Below are 10,524 nucleotides of genomic sequence, written 5' to 3'. Positions count from 1 at the left end.
ATTGCATTGATATCTATTAAAGCATGTTACATATACTATGTGAAACCTGATATGAGCACAGAACAGTCACAATAGGAAGCTGACACCAAAATGCAAACAGGCTCCATCTAGATTAAAAAATATTAGACACAAAACGAGTCTAATCCACTGCCCCCAGCATCTCAAATAAGCCCCCAGTTTGACCTGACTGAGATTGTAAACTGTCATGACCAGAGTCCTATTACCACTTGTCATGCTTGTTTCTGTTTGATCATATTTCAGCCCCATTCAATATTTTGTAAAGCATTGCTAGAAATAGATTAGACCGTTGTATACATTTAGCAAAAAACAAAACAAAAACAAACAAAAAATAAAAGACTGGTCCAGAATGGAGTTTATAAAGCTATATGTTTGGCTTATCCAAGTTGTAATGTAAGAAATGCAAGCACATCCAATCACCTGGCTGAATAAAATATAAGGGGTTTTCACCCAAGTGTTTTCTTTATCCTTTCATGTAAAGGAGTAGGTCCTTCAATACCATGAAGGCATTATAAAATAAGCTAGTTTTGCGTAGCACCCCCCTGCACTCCTAAATTGTAGAGTGCATGTCCAAAAACATGATAATAATCAGTAAAAAAAACACCTGGGGAGCAGTATGTCATGCCATTGAAAAAGCAATTTTCCTCCTATGTTGACACTAAGAGATTTAATTTCAAGTTACACCATTCAAGTTGATTGATGAAGCTGTGGATTGATTTAGCAGAGCTCAGGTCAATGAGTGATTGGAGGAGTGGAGAAAGGCAATGAAAGCAATGTGTAATGATCTGATTTCCTAAAGATCTGGCAGTTCTAAACTGGCATACAATTCTGCAACCTCATAAAAAAGTGATTAATGTCACTGGAGTCCATTCAAAACATGGATAAATGTCAACTTACCGCAGATTCGTAGCATGCATGAAATTACTGGCAAGCTACTCAAGCCCATTTTCCATCTGATACTTTTGTTGATCATTGAGTAAATACAGCATGGGCAATACACTCTCCCAGAAACAGTTAGACGGTCTTAACTTTACAATCCATGCATAAATAAGAAGTTCCCACATACTGTATATCAATAAGCTTTCATGTGTTTTGATTCAGAGGGCTTAGGACATCTTAGGCCATCCAGGACAAAAATCATTACAAAAAAACATCTGGCAAACCAAGGTCGTTCTAAAAGGCCAATTGTTAACACTGAAAACTTTCATGAAGTTGAGTGATTGACAAACCTTGGGTGTAGGCAAGTGTAAAGAAAACTTGGACTGAACTGTAGTACTGGAGGAATTAATTAGACAGATGTATTATCCCAGAACTACTTGTTCCCTTTTGTGTTTGCACTACAGACCTCTGACCTCAGTGTTTTCTTTTTTTGCAAGACAAGACAAGACATCGGTTTTATACATGGTCATCAAGTACACAATTAGAACAGGTTTCAGGTGAAAAAAACTATATTCTGAATTTCACAAAGATGCTCTCTGAAGACAGCTAATCAGGTATGAATAACTACATAACTTTGTCCAAGTATGTGCATTTTTACTGAAAACCCACAATGTAAATGTTTCAGGTGGCCCACAATTACAGCACATCACCTGAAAAATAAATTTCACATTATTTGTAAACATACGCATTTGTAATATATCCAGTATAGTATAGTAATGCTATATTTGCGGTAGTCACAAAATGTATATACAAAAATGTTTTAAAACCCACCAAGAACACAACTTAAGGGACTTCTGTGGTTATGCAACCTAGGGGAGATGCTTTATGCAATTATAACCAACAGCATTGAATATTATTATGGCGTTTAACATTTCATATTTCAGTTGAGCTCAAAGTATAGAAACCTTGGTATACAAAGCCATGAATGTTATATTATGGGGACTGTCCAGTTGTCCATGGTATTCTACCTGGTTTATATTGGCTTATTAGAGTACAGAGAATCTCTCAACAGGCCCTAATAGACCCCCAACCTATGGCAGTTTCCATTAGCCTTGTTATGGTCATGGAAAATGATTAGACTGGTGGAGGGGGGTGATTATGTTTCAGTGTGAGTGGCACACACAAAACTTTTACTGTTGTAACACAAATATGTTGTACTTTGGCATCTAATTGTCATGAGAGTGAATTTCAGTCCTTTGTGGAACATTTAGGGGTTATTTACTAAAATCTGAAAAAAAATTTCTTAAAACCACTTCGACCAAATTCCCCCTGACTTTTTTACCATGTTTATCAATACTTAATCAGATTATTGAATGAAACTCAGCACAGATCAGGATATCTTCCATTTGTAAATAGGACATCTGCCATTGACTTTATACATGAACTCGGCAGGTCTGAGATGGAGTACAACCAGAAAAAATTGGACTTTAATAAATAGCCCCTTGGTGATCCATTTAAAAGCATTTCATTCCTTTCCATTTCCAAAGATAATATTGCAGGTGTTTATGGATATTATATTTTTGCTTTCTAAGTAATTAGGCAGCTCACAAAAAAAGATAAACTGGCTATTTCTCTATTTAGCTATTTCCTTTGCAGCTTGCAATTGGGAGTGGTAAAATTCTCAGATTAGAGGGGCATGGTTTGACTCACATGGAGTAGGATGCACTTTACAGAGCTCCAGTCTGCCATCCTGTCATAACCCTGAAATACCGGGTCCTCCGCATAAATTTAAAGGCTCCAAAGACACCAAACAGTCTGGTACTCTCCTGCGCTCTGACAAACAGCGCTACGGGCAAAAACAATGGAGCATCGCAGAGCTCTAGATACACAGCTTCCCAAGATGGCTATGTGACATCTGCTGTGGACTAGGAGAAGGTGGAGGAGGACCAGCACAGAGAACACTGCACAAACATCAAAGGGGAACTATCACGAAAATGAAAATTTTACATAAGCTTAAGCATACTGAAATAAGAAACTTTCTAAATACAATCAATTAAATATTCTGTACTGTTTCTGAAATAATCAAGTTCTTCTTCACTATTCCTCTCTCAGGATCTGTTTCTCTTCATTCTGTCTTCATGCATCAGTTGGGTGTCAGATAATCATTGACAGTTAGATCCAATATATTGTATAGGGGACTCCTTTTGCCTAGAAGATGTATTAGAGCTCCCTCTATTAAAATCTCCAGAAATCCTGTCTCTCTACCTGCAGGATTTGTGCAAAAGGCAGTTATTGTGTTATTGTGATTTTTTTTGTACTGGAATTAGTTATTTGAGTCAGAAACAATGCAGAATATTTAATTGATTGTATTTAGAAAGCTTATATTAAATTTTCATTTTCGTGATAGTTCCCCTGTAAGTAAACTTGCAAGAAAACAGCCACCTGATACCCCTGATGCGAGCAGCTCTCTAACTGGCAATATAGATATTCTCATCAGGGAAGCACCCCCACTCCTCCCCCAGCAAGTCCCTATGGGAGATAGTGGCCCTGCAGGGCTCAAACCATGCCTTTGTACGAAGTAAACTGGATGAGCTGAAAATAGACTTATATTAGAAAAGTGGATGCACAAAACGTAAGGGAAAAGACACAAGAAACTGAGAGACATATAACTGACATAGAAGAAAGGGTACAACTCTACTCTAACACTTTATATGATCATGCCTGTAAAATTGCAGCACTGCAAGCCAAGTCAGATGACTTGGAAAACCGCCTTAGGCGTAACACTATCCACGTAGTTTGCCTTCCTGAATGCAACACCAAATTGTCGGCTCCTACGATGCCCTCGGGTACCTACTATACTGTGGAACAATTTACTCTCACCATTAACAATTGCAACAGTATGAATTAGGAAAGCAGCAAATACAACACTTCCCTAGAGGTGCCTCTCATGCCTCCATCTGTACTCCTTTGTGGCATAAGCCTCAACGACCCCACCTATCCATCAAAGACTCCTAGATATGGGCACAGTACAATCTTAAATATGTGGGCCACATAACTGATAACAAAATACAACATGCCAAACAAGATTTTTTCAGCTCAGACATGCCCTGAAAGCCCAATTTGGAAACATAAATATTAATATAAAGATTAGAGGAAATTATATTTACTCCCGATCTGTTGAAACCAGCACCCCCATTTTACTCCCTCCTGAATAAACCAGGTAGCCCTGTCCTGCCAAAGCTCTGTGCAAAGTGGACCCAGGTCGTACCGCATCTAACAACCAAAATGTGGACAGGTATCTTGGAAACCCACATTATAATGTTAATTAGTTCCAAAAATAAAATTATACAATTTAGATATCTACATAGATCCTCCTATCTTAACCCCCCCCCCCACAGGCTACATCGAATGAATCTGAATATACCTGACAAATGTCCCAAATGTAACCACTCACCTGCTAACAATATTCATGTGGTATGGGATTGTCGTCATGTACAAAAATTCTGGAAATGAGTGTTAGAGGAAATAAGATGACTGTTAGCATTAATAATCCCACTAGACCCGGTAATACTCCTACTAAATCAAGTAGAAGAAACTGCTCCCAATCCAGCAAAAAAAAAGGTACTCTTGTGTTATCTGATCCAAGCCAAGAAATTTATTGAACTTAACTGAAAATCTAACCAATCCCCAAAAGAAACATTTTGTGGGGATGGTTAACGCCTCTGTCCTCTTATATCAGCTAAGATATCTACGTATCCAAAAAAGTCTAACAAAGTATGGTCCCCTTGGATGTCCTACCTCACTACTATGATTTTTTTACGATAAAATCGTAAAAAAATTCCACATTCAACTCTGATTCAAATCTGCCATTGACTTTTACATGTTCTCTGAACTTTTATCATCATAATTATTTATTTATATAGTGCCGACAAGATACGCAGTGATTTGACTTTTATAAATCTTTCATAAATAAATATATTTTTCTCCAAAAAAATGGTAATTTCCCCTCTCAAAGTCTGGCTACAAAAATTCGGAGCTTAATAAATAACCCCCTAGGACTCGATGGGAAATTTTGGCGTGATCCGATGCGCTGTGCAAAAACGCAGGCGTCAATTCGGATGCAACGGAAATAAGGTAAGTAATAGCATTGTCGGATTGTTGATCCGACGCGACATGACTGTTGGATACAGACTCTGCATGCTGCGTCTGCATCTGACAGTCACGTTGTGTTGGATAAACGCTGCAACTTCATCCAACATTTCCATATCTTACCTTATTTCCGTTGCATCCGAATTGACGCCTGCGTTTTTGCACAGCGCATCGGATCGCGCCGAAATCACCTGTGGAGTCCAACCCTAAATGTTCCTTTGTATCTCAGGTAACTTGATAGACTTGCACTTTCTGTTTCTGGCATTCAACCAAATGATAAGCATTTATGTTAATTTACTTGTTCCCTGATCTAACATGACCTCTCCCAAATGACTTATACATGAATTCGGCAGGTTTTAGGTGGGGAATAGTCAAATCTGAGTTTTTAAAGGGCCAGAGTATAATAAATCTCGAAATTTTAATTAAAACTCGAATCAAGTTTGTATAAAACACAATTCAAATTTGAGAGTTCTGACCATAAAAAAAAATGCAAAAATTTTAATTTATGATTACCAAATGGCACATACTACTAGAAAAATATATTATTATGAAAATGGTTTATTTACATGAAGCAGGGTTTTACACATGAGCTGTTTTATGCAATATCTTTTTATGGAGACCTACATTGTTTGGGGGGGGGTATAGTTTTCCTTTAATAAATCTGCCCCACAATGTCTTTACATGTCTGTACTCTGGAACTTGGCTTTTTGATTTTTTTTGTTGAGTGAAAATGAAAATTCAATAAAGAGGATTTTGTAAAATAATTCTCAGATTAGCTACATGTTGTTCTTGCCCTGTTAAATACCAAGAGGTTGGTTCCGGCCCTGCCCAGTTCAAAGCTAGATACTAGTCTCTAAACATTTAGGGGGTTATTTACTAAAATCTGAAAAATTCTCATTATTTTTTTAAAACCAGTTTGGGCAAACTCCATTTACATTTACTCATCTACATTTACTCGTGTGGGAAAAACTCAATACAATTGTGAAAAAATCTGAATCATAAAATTCTTTTTGATTTATCACCTGCAAACTCAGACTTTTTTTGGATTCTCTCCCGAAAACCACGAATTCTTTGTGTTATTGTATGAAAACCAGCACAGATCATGATATCTTCCAATTATAAACGTGACATCTGCCATTGACTTCTATATGACCTCGGCAGGTTTAAGATGAAGTTCTTTTTTATTCTGACTTTTAGCAGCATTGGGGTTTAATAAATCCAAATTATTCCATTTTTTTTTCTCAGAAAAAAATTGTGTTTACCCCTTTAAAACTCTGAACAGAAAAAAATCAGACTTGAATAAATGAGCCCTTTAGTGTTAGAGTAGACAAACTTAATGGCCAAGCCAACCTTTGTGATAAAACGTCAACTAATTTGTCATCTAATTTTGAAATGAATCCGGTTTTCATGCCAGGACCAGATTTTCTGGAATCAACACTGCTGCCCCAATTTCCTAAAGCACTCCTTAGTGAGTCAATCCATGAATATAAGGCTGCTTAGCTACAGAAATAAACCATTTTAGGGGGGGAAAAAATCAGGAAACTGGGTCCTGAAGTTGAAACTAAATCAAATTAGGGTGGTCTTACTGCTGCTGTTTAACTACATCTCTCAAAAGGTTACCACTAAAGCCCATTTTGTCCATTTTGTTCACTGTGAGGCTTGGAATCCATGCTCTGTCTACCCTGCCCTTGGTCTGGCCCTAAAACTTACTGTGCTCCTTAAAATTTCCTGCAGATTAATGACGGGTGGAGATGAAGGTTGGCTTGTTGTTGATACATGCTCTCCAGATCCAGCTCTGTAGGGTGTAAAAGTCCCTGAGGTGCTCTTCCTTCATGCACTGGCCTGCCTGCCATGTTATTAAAGAGGAAAATTATCCTCTTTAGTTTTGCATTCTTAATCCAACCAACCTTGCTAATCAAGATCTTAATTTCCACATTTATGGGAATATAAACCTCATGACAGGTGTGCAGTTTTTTGTGTGGGGACCAGACAACATTAGGACACCGGAGAAAATGTACCTTGAAAAAAAGAATATTTGTAGATAGCAAATTATTTCAGATGTTTTAATCCTTTATGTTAATGCTTAATGGAGATACAGTGAATTCATTTAACTTTCATTTTTACTTTCCAGCTCCCACGGTTCATTTAAATGATAGGATTATGAGTACAACTTAGAAAAATAATTGTCAATTGTTGACTTGGTATGAATTCTAAAAATCTGGATGTATAAACTATATAGTTTTCTATAGAAATGCTTTCCTCCATTCTGTTACAGCTGTTGGTGTGATAATTGACATTTGAATTGTGAATATTTTAGGGATCCACCAAATCTACTATTTTGGATTTGGCCGAACCCCCGAATCCTTCAAATTAGGGGTGGGAAGGGGGAAACTATTTTTTACTTCCTTGTTTTGTGACAAAAAGTCACGCAATTGCCCTCCCCACCCCTTATTTGCATATGCAAATTAGGATTCAGATTTGGTTTGGCCAGCCAGAAGGATACGCCCGAATCCGAATTCTGCTGAAAAATTCTGGACAAATCCCTAACCGAATCCTGGATTCGGTGCATCCCTAGACTATCTGATTGGGTACATTGGTTACTCACACCCTTATAAAAAACAAATAATAGCATTTATGAATATATTTATACTTTTTGTATTTTGCAGGTTGTTATTAAGACTTGCAAATGCAGGTATGGGTAGGGGTTGTGGGTTGAATCATGGGTCTTGATAAAATGTGGGTCTAGGCGCAGGTTGGGTCCAGTTTTCAGAAACATTACATGCATAGGATTCTACTTTATAGTAAACTGTCTAGTTTTGCATCTTACTAAATAATTAACTAAACAATCCTTGTCAACAATGTCCAGGATGTCCCTGTCTGCTGCCTGCAACATTGAAGTTGAGGTGTGAAGCACCCAAAGCTTGTCCTGTCCTTAGTGTGATTATCTACAGGTTTACTTGTTATGTTTTGGTAGCCGAGGATGAGTAGAGTATAACAGTGCTTTATTAGCAGGCTCATGCAGCCATTACACAACAGTAAGCAACTTAACACCACAGTACTGGCATCCTCAAACTCTCTGGCCTGTCATTAACAACGACAGTCCTCAACCTATCTTGGTCTTCCCTTAAAACAAGCTTGGACTGTGATATGTAGATTGTGGCAATTGCCAGAAGGGCTGCTGTAAAATGTCACAGAGATTCACTATTGGTCCTGTGAGGGGGGGGGTTGTTTGACCTCTATGTACTTGAAATGCCAGGACTCATTTTGAATCTCAGTCCTGTCTTAAAAAAACACTAAAGCTAAAAACCACCGTCCACTACCCTCCACTGGCCCCCTCCTTGCTTCCCTCCTGCATAGTCTTTTGCTAAAAAAAAGTATCCGTGTGCTGACTTGTGCATGCAGAGTAGTGCAGCAGAGCTTTGGTATCTTCAGATTTTTACGTTAAGTGGCCTCCGACACTCAAGCTTTTGGCGCATGTGCAATCGTAGCAAGTAATCGGATCACACTCGCACACACCAGAAAGCGCCGTAAATAACAGAAGAGAAAGATGAGGATCTGAAGATGCTGGAGATACTGAAGTCATCCATAAACTCCACTGCACTACTCTGCATACATAGTTCTGGTTACTGCCAGGGACACTTTTTCTAGCAAAAGGCAATGCCTGGAGAAAGTGAGCCAGTGTAGTGGATGGGGGTTTTCACCTTAGGGGGGTTTCTTTCTCCTTTAAAATCTAGCCTTGGTCCTTTGTTGATCTCCTGTTGTGGTCCTGCCTTAATTCAACCTTCTCTTGCTTGTTGCCTGACCTTCTGCCTTGACTAGGATATGTCTGACTCTGATCTACCCCTGTCTGAATTTGCGCTACCTCTGACACCTCTCAATGGACTTGTGTCTACTGACTGCTCTCTGCTGCATTGGGTTGATCACCTTTAAAGTAACATTAAGGGGGTTATTTCCTAAAACTTTATTTACTAAGACTTTTTCTCACTTTATTAAAAAAACTCGACTCAAATTCGATATCAAATTGTCACCCCAAAAACTCAGATTAATCGGATTATTATTATCAAACGAAAAGCATTGTATACAGCCCGAACCTATTGAATCGTGAAGGTAAAAAACATGTTTCAATTGTTAAAAGGACCATTGACTTCTACATGATTTCGACAGGTTTTAGCTGGAGTTTTTTTCAGGATTTTAGCAGCTTCAGAACATAATAAAAACATTTTTGTCCTCTAAAAAGTTGGATTTTCTTCCCTTTAAAACTCGACCAGAAAAATTTGAGGTTTCATAAATAGGCCCTTATTATGCTGTAGAGAGTGATATTCTGAGACAATTTGCAATTAGTTTTCATTTTTTTTATTATTAGTGATTTTTCAGTTATTTAGCTTTTTATTCAGCAGCTCTCTGGTTTACAGTTTCAGCAATCTGGTTGCTAGGGTAAAATTACCCTAGCAATCCTGAATAAGGGACTGGAATATGAATAGAAGAGGGCCTGAATAGAAAGATGAGTTATGCAAAGTAGCAATTCCAATAAATGTGCAGCCTTACAGAGGATTTGTTTTTTAGTTGTGGTAATTGACCCCCAATTGAAAGATAGAAAGAGTCCAAAGAAAAAGGCAAATAATATCTACAAAAAATAAAAACCGAAGACCAATTGAAAAGCTGCTTAGATTTGTCCATTGTATAACATACTGAAAGTTAACTTAAAGGTTAATCACCAATAAAATCAAGATATACAAAGAAACAGTGAAGCCATGAAAATAAATGTGCTGCATCAAGCTCATAGACCTCCAACTATATAAAGTAGAATAACTTTAAAACTGAGGTTTTGTCTTTATTTTCAATTACTGATCATTAATATCTATTGCAGGGTTATTTTCAATGGCAATAGGACAAATGCAATAGTTTTTAAAATATAAATTATAGCTTTGTAAAATGTAAATTATTCTTTTAAGTTATCTCATATGGTAAATTCATCAGCATTAATTAAATAGAGTGTTTTTGCTAGCGAGTCTCTCAGTAGCAGCCCCCTCCTATTAGAACTGACACTTACTGAGCTCCATTGACAGTGTGTGGGTGGCAGGCAGAGCAAACAGGTCATACTTGTATGAGTGGCAATGCCTGCTGCAAGCCTGCCTACTCCATCTGCTGCACAAACTCTCATTAGCAAACAAAAGATGTGATGTTCAAAAGTCTTTCAGCAAATTAACCAGATTTTGTGCCTATTAAAGACCCATTGTAACCTGCGATTATTTTACCGTAGCAATAATTGGAAGACTTTTATTCATTATCCTTTATTTCCAATTTCGTGTATAAATGTGCATAGTGCAGGAATACATAGCAACTTATCTGAAATTTGCTTTCATGGTTCCAACTGTAGTAAACCGATAAAATGTAGTTGATTTTTTTGTTTCTGTTAATTAATGTAAAGGTGCAAATTTGGCTTGCTGCATCTGAGGAATGGTGCATTTGGCGCTTCAC

The sequence above is a fragment of the Xenopus laevis genome, chromosome 2S (assembly GCF_017654675.1).
Source record: "Xenopus laevis strain J_2021 chromosome 2S, Xenopus_laevis_v10.1, whole genome shotgun sequence".
NCBI lineage: Eukaryota > Metazoa > Chordata > Amphibia > Anura > Pipidae > Xenopus > Xenopus laevis.
The sequence above is the reverse complement of the archived record's forward strand: the minus strand, read 5'-3'. Positions refer to the sequence as shown.